Source organism: Hordeum vulgare, chromosome 2H (genome assembly GCF_904849725.1).
Source record: "Hordeum vulgare subsp. vulgare chromosome 2H, MorexV3_pseudomolecules_assembly, whole genome shotgun sequence".
Classification (NCBI taxonomy): domain Eukaryota; kingdom Viridiplantae; phylum Streptophyta; class Magnoliopsida; order Poales; family Poaceae; genus Hordeum; species Hordeum vulgare.
This window is the reverse complement of record NC_058519.1, coordinates 552,725,903-552,740,336: the sequence shown is the minus strand read 5'-3', so window position 1 is coordinate 552,740,336 and position 14,434 is coordinate 552,725,903. Positions and strand designations below refer to the sequence as shown.

The window sequence follows — 14,434 nt, the reverse complement described above, 5'->3', positions numbered from 1 at the left end:
CTCTCTGTTCATCACTTCATAGATCTTGAGCATATTCGCATGCACCCGGCGAAATACCCGGGTGCCATTGAGCTTATTGAGTCATTGGGGCTTGCTGCCCCGTTTGCCTTTCGTCGCAATTTTAACGATGCTTCCATTCACCAGTTTTATGCCACATGCTTCTTTGGTCCAAACCACACTGTTAGCTGGATCACCTCCGACGTTCGCTTCACAGCCTCTTATGATACGTTTGTTGCCGCACTTGGTTTCTCCAACTCCGGCTTCAAAATACATAGGAATGATCCTAACCATGCACATAAGTCCATTGAGGCGTGTGGGTATCTTCTCAAACCACTCCGTGAGCTTGATGCAGATGAACGCATGAAGGATCTTAACCACGTATCCATTTGGCGCTCACCTTACTTTATCATCTTTCAGTGTCTTATCCGCACCATCTATCCCAAGATGGATGATAAGGGATCTTGCAGTGGCTACTGTATTGACATCATGTCACACTTGTACAAGCACCCCATGAGCAAAATTAATGTGCCTCACTTTATATGGCATGAGATTCGGCTTGCTAGTTTTCAATACAAGCGAGCCTTCCATCATGCCCCCTTCATCCAGGCTCTTATTAATCATGTTGCTGATTTCTCTGTTGTTGTCACTCACACACATCATCAGTGGGTCATTTCCGCTCACATGGCGAATAACTATGCTCCCAAGAAAACCCCATCCTCCACATCCACTCGCCGCACTGCTGCCCGGTCAGCAACCCCTTCATCTAGCTCCGCTCCTCTCGGTCGCTTTGCCAAATTCATTGGCAAGGCACATTCTGCTATGATGAAGGCCTTCTCTTTCCAGTGTGGTCAAACCCATGATGTGGTTTCTCGCCTAGTCTCCTCCAAGAATGCCCTCAAGGCTCGTCTGAGAGACTCGAGCGCTCTTGATGTGAGTGATGATGAGGCCCTTCCTGCTGCTCCTCCTTCTGACTTTGGCTTCCCCTCTGGTCCTGAGTGGGCTGATTTCCTTGATGAGGCTGGTGGAAGTGGCTTGCCTGACGATGAGGATGATGCTGATGATGATGATGATGAGCTCTGAGCATGGTTGATGCTGTTGGTGCCTCCCTTTTTGGTACTTGGTGCCAAAGGGGGAGTAATGTATCGTAGTTTTTAGTCTTTGGAGATTTAGTCTAAATTTGCATGGTTGAGTAATGTAATGGATAAACTCATGTATGGCTACTTATGAATGTTGTGATTGCTATGGATTGCTATGATCTCATCACAGGCTATTATGTTTTGCTCCACTACTTCTATGATGATCTATTGTCTTTCTATGATGATCTATTATCTTTACATGATGATCCATTATATGTTCGATACACACATTAAAAGGGAGCTCCGCTATTTTGTCATGCACATACTAAGGGGGAGCTCCGTACTAAATCTCTCCAAGGCTATAATGTATGTTAAATCTTTTTGAGACCTATGTATATGTTGTCATCAACTACCAAAAAGGGGGAGATTGAAAGTGCATGCTATGCCCCTAATCGGCTTTTGGTGTTAATGACAACACATACATAGGAAACTAATCCTATTTGTTGAGTGTATCTCAGGATGGCAAGTACTTTAGTAGATTGAGAATTATGTACCAAAGGTGGTCTGAGAAGATCGGGATTTATATGTCAAGAAGGCTCGAGATTGAGAAAAGATGATGTAGACTATCCTTTTGAGTTTACTATTCTTGAGTATAGGGATCCCGCACTATTAAGAGGGGATCACAGGTTTTGCGATGAACTTGCTCATACCACATCTTCACTATTCTACTCAATACCACATATTCTCTACTCTGCTCCTATCTCAAAACAGGTCTAATGCCTCGGACTTCTGGCTCCCTCCGGACGACCGACAGGCTTCGGAAATCCGGAGCTCTGCACCAGAAGAACTTGAGCCCTATAACTCGGATTTCCGGCTCCCTCCGGACATCCGAGGGCCGGTCGACCGACCAGCTTCGGAAATCCGGAGCCCTGCACCAGAAGAACATGAGCCATATAACTCGGACTTCCGGCTCCCTCCGGACGTTCGAGGGCCGGACGTCCGCCCCCTTTCGGAAATCCGGAACCTTGCACCAGAAGAAGTTGAGTCGAATAACTCGGATTTCCGGCCTTCTCCGGACGTCCGGTCCCTGTTCAACTCACAGTGTTTTCCAGACATATCTACAGCTCTCGGACGACCGACCCCTGTCGGACGTCTGACCCCTTGTGGATGCCCGGACTTCCGTAAACTGCGGGACGTCCGAACCGTGTGTGACTTAAAGTGTCCCCAACGGCTCTTTTACACTCCCCACTATATATACCCCCTCCCACTTGGTGAGAGGGTGTCCAACACAGCTAGAACACATCCAAGAACACCTTTCTTCTCACTCACTCTTGTCTACACCAAATCTTAGATCCCAAGAGCATTTGTGAGTCCCTTTGAGTGTTGTTCCAATCGAAAGATAGATCGTCTCCTTCTCCTCCTTCCCACCAAAGTGATTTGTGATTTGAGCAAGTTTTGAGCAATCCCCGTGATCTTGTTACTCTTGGAGGTTGGATACTCCTAGGCGGTAGGAGTCTTCGGAGAGGAATCAAACCATTGTGATTTCCCTCGGAAAGTTTGTGAAGGTTTGGAAGCCACCTCAAGGCTTACCACTAGTGGTTGAGAAACGCCTTCGTGGAGTTATCTCAAAGGGAGAATAGGGTGAGCCTTCATGGCGTTGGTGTGCCTTCGTGGTAACATCCACCCCTCTAACGGTGACGTAGCTTCCCTCCAAGGAAGTGAACATCGGGATACATCCTCGTCTCTCTTGGAGTTTCGGTTATTCCTAACCCTAACTCTCTACTTGTGTTAATCCTTATTACGTACTTGTATTTGATTATTGTTTACCGCTTGCCTTACTTCACTCTAAATAGCTTACTCCTTGTCATGGCAATTATTAGGCCTACACTCATATTCCGCACTTTTGCCTAAAATTGCTAAGTAATTATTAAAATTTTGAACTATACCTATTCACCCCCCCTCTAGGTCCATCTCGATCCTTTTCACTTTTAGCTAGGCATTGATAATTCAATGATGCTCACACAAAAGACAAGAATTTGAAGCACAACGAGAGCATCATAAAGCATGTGAAAATCACATCTAAGTCTAACATACTTCCTATGCATAGGCATTTTATAGGAAAACAAATTATCAAGACAAGCAATAACTACCATATGCAAGGAAGAAGAAAGAGATAATAGCAATCTCAACACAATGAGAGGTGATTTAGTAACATGAAAGTTTCTACGACAAAATTTTCCTCTCTCATAATAATTACATGTGGGATCATATTCAAATTCAACAATATAGCTATCACGAAGGATATTCTTTTCATGATCCACATGCATGTAAAGTTGATGCTCTTCAAAAATAGTGGGATTATCATCAACTAAAGTCATGAATTCTCCAAACCCACTTTCAATAATATTGCAAATATCATATTCATCATGAGGTTTAAACAAATTTTCAAGATCATAAGAAAAATCATCACCCAATCATGATCATTGCAACAAGTAGTGGACATAGCAAAACTAGCATCCCCAAGCTTAGGGTTTTGCATATTTTTAGCATGATTGACATTAATAGAATTCATAGTGAAACCATTGCAATCATGCTTTTCATTCAAGGAGCCCTCGTGAATCACTTCATAAATTTCTTCATCAGGATTTTCAGATTCACACATCTCAAGCGAAACTTCATAAAGATAGTCAAGTGCACTCAACTCACTAGCAATTGGTTCAACATAATTGGATCTCTTAAAGAGATTAGCAAGTGGGTGAGGATCCATATCAATAGATACTTAGCAAGCGAAGATGCAAGCATTTTGAAGGCACATAGCACACAAGCAAAGGAAAGGCAAACGAAAAAGGCAAAAAAAATTGTAATTTTTTTCAGAAGTGGGGAAGAGGAAAACGAGATGCAAAAGGCAAAAAATGTAAATGCAAGAGATGAGTTTGCGATAGTTACTTGGTATGCTTCACTTTGAATACTCCCCGGCAACGGCGCCAGAAATCCTTCTTGCTCCCTCTTGAGCGTGCGTTGGTTTTTCCCTTGAAGAGGAAAGGGTGATGCAGGAAAGTAGCGATAAGTATTTCCCTCAGTTTGAGAACCAAGGTATCAATCCAGTAGGAGTATCTAGGTGAGGCACCAATGAACCTGCGCAAAAACAAACAAACTTGCAACCAACGCGATAAAGGGGTTGTCAATCCCTTCACGATTATTTGCCAGATGAGATCTGAAGGCGAAAAGTGCAACAAAGTAATTTTGGTGGAGCTGAAAGTATGATGTGAAGTAGACCCGGGGGCCATAGTGTTCACTAGAGGCTTCTCTCATGATAGCAAGTATTCCGGTGGGTGAACGAATTACTGTCGAGCAATTGATAGAATCGCGCAAAGTCATGACGATATCTAAGGCAATGATCATACATATAGGCATCACGTCCGAGACAAATAGACCGATACTGTCTGCATCTACTACTATTACTCCACACATCGACCGCTATCCAGCATGCATCTAGTGTATTGAGTTCATAACAAACAGAGTAACGCCTTAAGCAAGATGACATGATGTAGAGGGATAAATTCATGCAACATGATATGAACCCCATCTTTTTACCCTTGATGGCAACAACACGATGCGTGCCTCGCTACCCCTTCTGTCACTGGGTGAGGACACCGCACGGTATGAACCCAAAACCAAGCACTTCTCCCATTGCAAGAATTATAGATCAAGTTGGCCAAACGAAACCCATAACTCGAAGAGAATTACAAGGATATGAAATCATGCATATAAGAGATCAGAGGAGACTCAAATAATATTCATAGATAATCTGATCATAAATCCACAATTCATCGGATCTCGACAAAACACACCGCAATAGAAAGTTACATCAGATAGATCTCCATGAACATCATGGAGAACTTTGTATTGAAGATCCAAGAGAGATAAGAAGCCATCTAGCTACTAGCTATGGACCCGAAGGTCTCTGGTGAACTACTCACGCATCATCGGAGAGGCAATGGTGTTGATGAAGAAGCCCTCCGTATCCGAAATCCCCTCCAGCAGGGCACCAAAACGGTCCCCGGACGGGATCTTGCGGAGACAGAAGCTTGCGGCGGCGGAAAAGTATTTTCGTGGCTCTCCTGGTTGGTTTCGGGATTTTAGAGAATTTATAGGCGAAAGAGGTAGGGCAGAGGAGTCACGGGGGGCCCACAAGCCTGCTAGGCGCCCCCCTAGGGCGCGCCTAGGGGGCTTGTGACCTCCCCCGAGGTCCCCTGCCTTGGTTCTCAAGTCCACTGCGTATCTTCTGTTACGGAAAAAATTCATCCCGCAGGTTTTATTCCGTTTGGACTCCGTTTAATAATCTTTTCTGAAAAAGGTGAAAAACACGAAAAAACAGGAACTGGCACCGGGCACTAAGTTAATAGGTTAGTCCCAAAAATAGCATAATCATGCATATAAAACATCCAAAGAAGACAATATAATAGCATGGAACCATCAAAAATTATAGATACGTTGGAGAAGTATCAATCCCCTAGTCTCATGTTTTTGTCACTCAAGCTAGACATCGAGGGCCTGAACCCACAATCATGCATAACGCTCCCTCTTGGAGTTACAATCTACTACTTGGCCAAAGCAATAAAAAGCAACGGAGAACATGCATGAATCACCAAGGAACATAATATAAAAGGATAATCAAATATATAACTCATAACAATCTAAACATAATCTCATAATCCATCGGATCCCAACAAACCGAGCATAGCAATAGCAAGAGGACTATGAATCACCAATTACGCCTGGCTCTCTTGATATGCCTTATGTACGTGAGGGTTATGTTATGGATGGGGAGATAGCTAGATGCTTTCTTGCTTGTAATGATAAAGATGATGTGAAGAAACTATTATGCAAACCGAAAGGAAAAGAATCTAAGTTGAGGAAATGAAACATGATCCTAAATTTGTCACTTCTCCCATATGTGTTACTGATAAGGATTATGAATTCTCTTTTGATCCTGAATTAATCATTATAGTAGAATCTGATCCTTTCCATGGTTATGAAACTAAAACTGTTGTGAGGCACCTCTCACTAAATTAAAAGATATTGTTGCTCTTTTAGGATGAGGAAAAGATGCGTTATTACTATACCCTTAAGCTTTTTTTCCTTTCTCGCTAAAAGGCGATGCTAAGAAATGGTTCTTCACTCTTGCTCCTGGTTGTGTCGTAGCCCCCCCCCCCAGGATATGTTATATTACTTCTCTGAAAAACATTTTCCTGCTCATAAGAAATAAGTTGCTTTAGAGGAGACTCATCATGTTTCACTAAAATATTAAAATAAGATTATTGCTAACAATCTCCTCCTAATCTTAACTTGTCATCTTTTTGTACTTCTCCTGGTCTTGGATCGTTGTAGATCCACGACATGACGATCCATCTTAACGTATGATCCAGACTTCCAGTCACGCTACCAGGCCAGACCATCGGTCACCCCTAACACAATACATGCCAATGGATCACACATCGTCCCATGTATAGACATGTCCTCATTAAAGAGGCTCCCCTTCACTGGTCACTGCCCCACTATACGCTTTAGCTTGATCTTCACTTCACGTTTTCACCCTTGGTGCTACACCACATCGGGCATCCCATCGTCGACGACACGCTTCATCTTCAACCAACCCTCACAGAAACAAGCACTTATACATGACCATGACTCACCGACACGACGCCGACCGAGACGCGCTAGCTTGCACGACTCCTTGACTCATCGGACTCCCCGAAAGACGATCTTGACAACTTTCTGACATCGCACCTCGGCACCATCGCTCATGTCAACGATCATCTTCCACCACGCCCGACGATAGCCTACCGTCTCCCTCCATGTTGCTCCATCGAACGACTATCGCCAAATCCTCCTCGTTGCTGCTCCACCCAGCGACTTCATGCCCCGCTTCTCCTCGTCGTTACACCACCCACCGATTTTACCATTCGACCCCGGGCACTAATCATGTCGTCACCCCGGAGCAAGCACATGGCTTCAAAGACCTTGCTCTAGATATCAGTTGTTGAAGCTTGCTCGCCCATGAGACTCATCACATTAAATCACGATGAACACGTGCAAACAAAAACAGATAGCTAACGGTCCTTGTCGTGCCCTTATTTTTCCTTTTTTTACTTTCTTCTTTTCTCTTCACGATGTTACAACCTCACGTTACAAGCTTTCAGCCTAGACGTGTATATATACACGCACAACTGGACCAGATACTTAGACCTGTTCATGTTATAACCAACCCGAGCACACGACTACTACTAATCAGACTAGAACCCAACCTATGGTTGGGTGGTTAGAGGGACAGTGGTATCCTCAACCCACCAGAGTTCAAATTCTGGTGCTTGCATTATTCCTGGATTTATTTCAGGACTTCTCACGATACGCTTTCAGTGTGAGAAGACGTTCCCGTTGACGATGAGGCGTCTACGATGATTTCGTAAATCTCAAGATGAGCTCAGTCTCTCGAATGTGCTCATAGGGATAGGATGTGCATATATGAGCGTTTGCATCTATATTGTGTTAAAAAAACTAGAAACCTAATCCTAAGCGGACACTACGGGCCTGTTTGGTTGGTGACTTAAACTGCCACAATTATTCAGCCCCACTTGTGGCGCGCCGCGGAGTGTGGCGGACAAAACAAACACCATATTTTTAACAAAAACGTGTGCTCTAAAATACACTCAAGGTTTTAACGGGCCTAACCTTAATAAGAAACCAAACGACACGCAAAGGAGTTGTGGCGCGCCGCACCTTTAACGTGGCATGGTGCGGCCGGCAACCAAACAACCCCTACTTTCCAAACAATACACCGACTCAACCTTGACAGCTTTCCACCACGTGTACAGAAGCCACACACCAGTACAATACTCATCATGTTTCACTATATTAAAAAATAAAATTATTGTTAACAGCGCTCCTTGCTGCTGACCTGGGCGGCCGGCGAGAGCCTCCTTCTCCTCGCCAGTGGCCGGCCGGCCGCTCTGGTCTGGTATGAAGTTATTACTACTACTCGTAGGGCTTGTTTGGTTTCAGTCACATTTTGTCAAGCCAAAATTTGACAACCACAGTTTAGTTGGCATATGTTTGATTTTTACTACACTTTGGCTTGCCATACTTTATTGTCGCTATGGCTCATTTGTCATAGAGTCAATTTTTTTGTCAACTTTTGTCAAAGTTTGGCGTTTGTTTTTTCTTGTGGCTTGTCACACTTTAATGGCTTGCCATACTTTGACTTGACAAAATTAGTCTCCAACCAAAAAGACTCGTAGTACTTTATTTTTTATTTTTTACGAAGATACTACTCGTAGTACCTGCATGCTCTGTTTCCTCCACTGGCAGGAGCATTTTAGGCCCTGTTTGTTTGAGAAGTCCTGGGACTTTTTTTAGTCCTAACTTAAAAGTCCCTAGTCCCTACCCGTTTGTTTCCAGGGACTAAATAGGGACTAGAGGTCATTAAATGACATGTAAAAAGACCATGTTATCCTTAGTAATGTAGTAGTAGTTATTAAATTACATGATAAAAGTAGGGGCATTGTTGGAAAAAGTGCCAAAAAGTCCCAAAAAGTCCCTCACATAGGTACTTCTCCAAATAGTTTCAAACACCCCACTTTAGTCCCTAAAAGTCCCTCCTGTTTGTTTCACATGGGACTTTTTTTAGTCCCTACCCCAAAAAGTCCCTGGAAACAAACACCACCTTACTGCGCACCCACCCACCCACCAGCTAGCAGAGTCAGTACAAGAATAGTAAGAGTAGTGAGAGTGACCGGTGGTGTCACATCTGACGCGACGTTTTGACCTTTTTAATGTTTCTTTCTTTTTTGTGTACGTATAAAACTCAATTTATGTACGTAGATAACTAGTACAAATGTTCGTACGTTGCAACGGGTTATAAATTTAATAAAAATCGGTCTTTGTATTTTTTTTATTATAATTAATTGATTTTCTATGATTAACAGTTTCATTTACAATTTTGTGCATTGTTTGTGCTTGGAACAAACATAACAACTTGTTATACACAACACACACAATCTTAGAAAAATATGAGAAATGCCTAATAAAAAGATGAGAATATTTCTCAAAAATTAAGAATAATAAGATTTAATATTGACTTGAGATGATGGAAATATTAATATGTAATAATTCGAACTAAGTTTTCATCAATATTTGTAAAAACTTCGTAAGATTTAACCTGTATTAAATCTCGATCAAAAAAAAATTTGCTAAAAATAAAATTGTGAGTTCAAATAACCATAAAATAGGAAAACAAAAGATAAAAAAAGAAAAACTCAATTAATAGCCACAGAGAACTGAAGAAGCGTGAGCTATTGGATCTCATCCATCCATGCATCAATTTGATTGGATTGGAGAACAAAACGAAGGCTGCAAGCTCGCATAGATCCGTAAAAGGAATTAATTAAATTAACAACAATCGATGCTAAAAAAGAAAAAAACTGACAACGACCAACAATCTCGGCTGCCAGATCCGTAAAAGGAATGAATCAGAATTAAATTCGTAAAAAGGCCTGTTGCGGCGAGGCCTGTCGGGGAGGGGTGCGCGAGGCCGGTCTGGCACATCGGTGGCCTGTTTAGGGTCGTCCCCAACGGCTGCTTGACGGCTCCGGGCCTCCGGATTGTGTCCAGCCCACCCTCTGACGGTGCCTTGCTGTGGGGTGCGCGTGCAGTGCGGCTGCCCGTGGAGGGTGATTTGATTTTGAACCACCACTTACTTTGAACTTTGACAATTTGCCACTATTTAGATTGTAATTGATTTTTTGCCACTCTTTATTTTGCCATTTGATCTTTTGCCATTTGTTCACACAAAAACAATACTTATAAATGATACACATATTATATGCACAATACAGTGGGCAAGTATACCCCAGTGTGCCTGTTTGCGACGAACTCGATCCCCATCTCTCCCGCATGGCAGTCCACCCGCGTCGTGGTCGCGCGCCGCGCCGCGTTCGCCCGTGCCTCGCCCTCGCCCCCGCCCGCGTCGCGTTCGCCCGTGCTGTTACCGCCGGTCGTGCCCGCGTTTGCCCGCGCCGAGGGCGCGCGCCTCGCGCCCTCCCGCGACCACCGTGCGGCCTGACCAGCGCCCTGTGCCCGGGCTCCGTGTCGCGCCTGCACGTGGTCGTGGTCGTGTCAGGCCGTGGCAGTGCCCGCGCCCGTGTCGTGGTCTCACCGCTCCTGCGCCTGGCCTGTGGGCGTGCCAGGCCGTGGCCGCGCCCGACCGACAGCCGCCCGGCGGCGCCGCGCCTGTGGCCGCCCCTGGCTGATGCCTCGTCGCGCTCGTGGCTGCCCGCTGGAGCGGCCGTGGCCGTGCCCGCTTGCTTGCCCGTGCTGCTGTTGCTTGCTTGCCCGCGCCCACACGTCCGCAAGCAGCTTCCATGTCTGCTCCGACTGGCTGCCTGCGATGGCTTCGTCCCTCAGTATATCCCCTAGCTTCGCGCCGTTATGCACCACCTTGTCATCCTCCCACTTCTTCGCCGCCGCCGTCTCCACCGCCTTGACCCTCATTTTCCCACACGAAAGGTAGTAGCTGGCACAGCCGAGCTTGTTCTTGAGCTCCGCTTGGCGGCCTCGAAGACGCGCTCTGTCTTGTCCTCCTGTCGCCGGATTCGACGGGCCGTCGTCAGATCTGCCTCCACTGGATCAGATCCGTCCGGATCTGGCTCCTCTCTGTCCCCAACCTCGTCTACTCAATCCCCTGACTGCAACCTGCAGCAAGACCCACGCCGGTGAGCCATCTCCTCCCCGTGCGTCTCCCCGGTCTCCTCTCTCTCTTCTCACCCTCTCCGTTCTCTCTGAAACATGAATCAACAGCTGCCCATGGATCTCAGAGCAAGCTAACAGGCGCGGACTACGGGTTGATTTCTAGTAACAACGGGGGGTGTTCTACAAAAAACGAAACATTTTTCTGTTTGACTTAAACATGGAGTGCGAGTTAATTTTAGAAAACATGAGGGACTTTTTTGTAAAAGCATCGTGACGGACCGCTCCGCGCTTTATTATCGGAGTACAGATGATGCAACCAGACAGAGAGAAAACAACAACACTGCAGACACTAAAACAAGGTTCAGGTTCAGGTCCATCATCTCATCCAAACACAAAAGCCTTTCTGCTAAAGCTAAAAAAAATGTGACACTCGAGCCAAAGGAACTCCTGCAGTCAGGATGGGGGGATACGACGATTTTCATCAGCGATAACAGATCAATGGATCGGAAATCGAATTGATTTGTCACACCAAACAACCCACAAATCCAAGTTCCAGCACCGACCAAAAGATCGAAAGCAAGAACTGAAACTAACGATACAGGCTATTCAAAGAAACACAGAAGGCCCTAGACCAAATATCATGATTGGGCATACGTTTCAGGCACCGTCCATGGTGGAGGTCGCTGCGGCTGCTGGGCGCTTCTGGAAACTGAAACCTGCAGGATAGATGACGATGCACTGTAAACATAATCCACAACTTACCTCACCCAGGTACTTCTGCACAAACTCTGAACCAACCACTCTGATAAAAGCAGCAGTAGTGTGATGTGCCACAGCTTTAGCAAGCATGGTCTTGCCAGTGCCTGGAGGACCATAGAGCAGCACCCCTCTTGGAGGATCAATACCAATCTGCTTGTACAATTCATGATGTGTCAATGGTAACTCAACTGCCTCGCGAATTTCTTGTTTTTGGATATCACATCCTCCAATGTCCTGAACATAATCAGAAATAGAATATTGTTATTGAGGGTTTTTTCAATCCACTATATGAAACAACTTCAGTAAGCCGTAAAGATACAAACTCCATAAATTGAAAAGTTCTGATCATGTTATGCACACAATTCTCATGAAATAGGAAGTGTTCAATCTTGGTTCGCTTTAAGGATAGGGAAAATGAAAATGACACAGGATCAAATCATTGCATGGGCATACAGATGCCGAAGTAAGAAAGCCACAAATAGCATAAAATTTAAAGGATTAATTAAACCATTCCTACAGTACTATGGTGATTTGAGAGTTTCGTTTATCTTGGCAAGAGTAGCTTCACAACATAGAAGGAAATGCACCGGCAGTACAAAAATTGTCCGTCGGTCTCCAAAACTGATCCCAGCAATTTAGAACACAGGCCAGAGGCAAATCCAACATTCAACCAATATATCTGCCAAAATTCTACTGTTCATTGAACAATTATACAAAGAAACTATTACTCTATTAGTACTATTATTATTATGGGTAAATAACTGAGAACAGAAGCAGAGAATATACATGTTACAGAGACCAGCTAGTCAATGCATAGCTATCTATTCCTGTTTATCAGAAATGTAACACTTGTACTGTCAGCATAAAAGCTGCAGAAGTTATGTACATAACTGCGGAAACAACCGAAGCATACTTCAATTTCAGGCAAAGCAATTCATTCACAAACATCATCAATATCTACTACTATAGCAACTAATTCATATCTACTAAAGGATTCCATAATCTACATGAAGTATGCCCAAATTGAACACATGCCACCGGCTATTCCAGTATTCCACCAATCTATCTGCCAAAAATCCGTTGTCCATTGAACAATTATACTACTCAAGAGACTATGACCCTACTACTGCTATTATAATCACTATTATGGGCAAATGACTGAGAATAGAAGCTACTCAAGAGACTATGACCCTACTACTGCTATTATAATCACTATTATGGGCAAATGACTAAGAATAGAAGCAGATAACATACTTGTTACAGAGACCATCTAGTGTGACTGAATCCTAACTTGGTCAACAAATTCAGGATCCCAAATGCATCTAGGGTTGGCAGAGTCGAAGACAACGATCCTAATAAAGCATCAAATTGAGCTAGGGTTCAGACGAATCTGAGAAAGACCAGGAGCAGGAGCTGCCGGCCGGCGTACCCACCTGAAGCTATATCCCCTTCCACCCTCAACAATGCCCACGAGTGTAGCAAGGGTGGTCTCCCTTACCGGAGCACGCGCCCATGGAGTCCGCCTTCTCGTCCTCCCGGTCCTCCCATACCGGAGCAAGGGCGTCCTCCCCAACGACAACCAGCACCATGTCCGCTCGACAGCGACGTCAACGCGCCCGCGTGGGCCGGCAAGGTGGGGTCGGTCGTGCTGTTCGCGGCAGGGTTGCTCGGGTCCCAGTAGGGGTTCTTCAAGCAGCAGGCGTCGGCGTCGTCGTCGTCTTCCTCTTCTTCCTCGACGGAGACCAAGCCGCTCTGCCGCCTCCTCCGCCGCGGGCCGAAGCCGCCGGAGCAGGAGCCGTCCCTCAGCCTCCCCCTCCTCCGCGACCCCAACGACGCCGACATGCCGCCCGCGTCGGCTCCAACTCCATCACCGACCCCGCCGCCTCCCGTGAGCACGTCGCAGCACCAGCTGCCGCCGAAGATCCGGCTCACGGCAGCGCAGGCGGCGGCGGCGGGCACCGTGAGCCCGCGACGGCGCCACCAAGAGCAGGAGCTGCCCACGACGCGGACTCGCGCGCGACGTCCCTCTCCTCTCCTTCACCGCACATGACTCCCCAGCGCAGACCCTTGCAAAGCGAGGCCGGAGAAGGCCGGGGCGAGGTGGATCCGGGTTGGGATCAACAGATCCGAGCGGCTCCAGCTCGGATCTGGCCAGAGACGGGCGCGAGGTGGCCGACGGCGGAGCTTTGAGCTCGGGCTCCCATGGCTATAGCCTCGCAGCAGGGAAGAGGGAGACCGAGCGAGGGATAGAGGAAACGTTTTTTTCCAGATCCACATAGGGACTGCGGGTTGAATACCCAGAAGTGGAGGGGGTTTTCTGCAAAACTGCAGACGACGTACGACCGAAGCGATCGGCGCTTTATTAGTAGGTAAAGATAAAGATAAAAAACGAGTCGACAGGTGTCAACATGCAGGTGGAAGAACCGGCACCTGCTGCGACTAACCCTAAATTTAATCAGGAGACTAGCTCCTCTATTTCTTTCCCGATGAGATCTGGAGGCTCCTGTTCTCTCCTCTCATCCCCTACCCGTCTCCACGACGTCCGTCCGTCCGGATCCTTGGTCAGCCGCTGGCGCCGGCCGCCGTACGTTCTCGTCCCGCTCCCTTCTTCTGCTGTCAACGTACGCTCCGGCTCTTTTTCTTGTATGCTTGCAACTGACCAACCGTGCCACACGCTGCATCTCTTTCTCCGGCCGGCCTCGCCTCGCCTCGCCTTGTTGATTATCAAACTTGTATGTTTGAATCGATCATTTCAAGGTTTCTCTTGTATCCCCTTGCTTGTATTTCTCTTTTATTTGTTGTTAATTGATCTGACCATATGCTTCCTGTGGGTCTTCATGCAGGCAGGCTCG

At 46.0% G+C, this 14,434-nt stretch overlaps 1 pseudogene; it reads right to left on the bottom strand.

Annotated features, from left to right (window-relative positions):
- Window positions 1-11,660: 11,660 nt before the first annotated feature.
- Window positions 11,661-13,853, bottom strand: LOC123430493 (annotated as a pseudogene).
- Window positions 13,854-14,434: the final 581 nt, after the last annotated feature.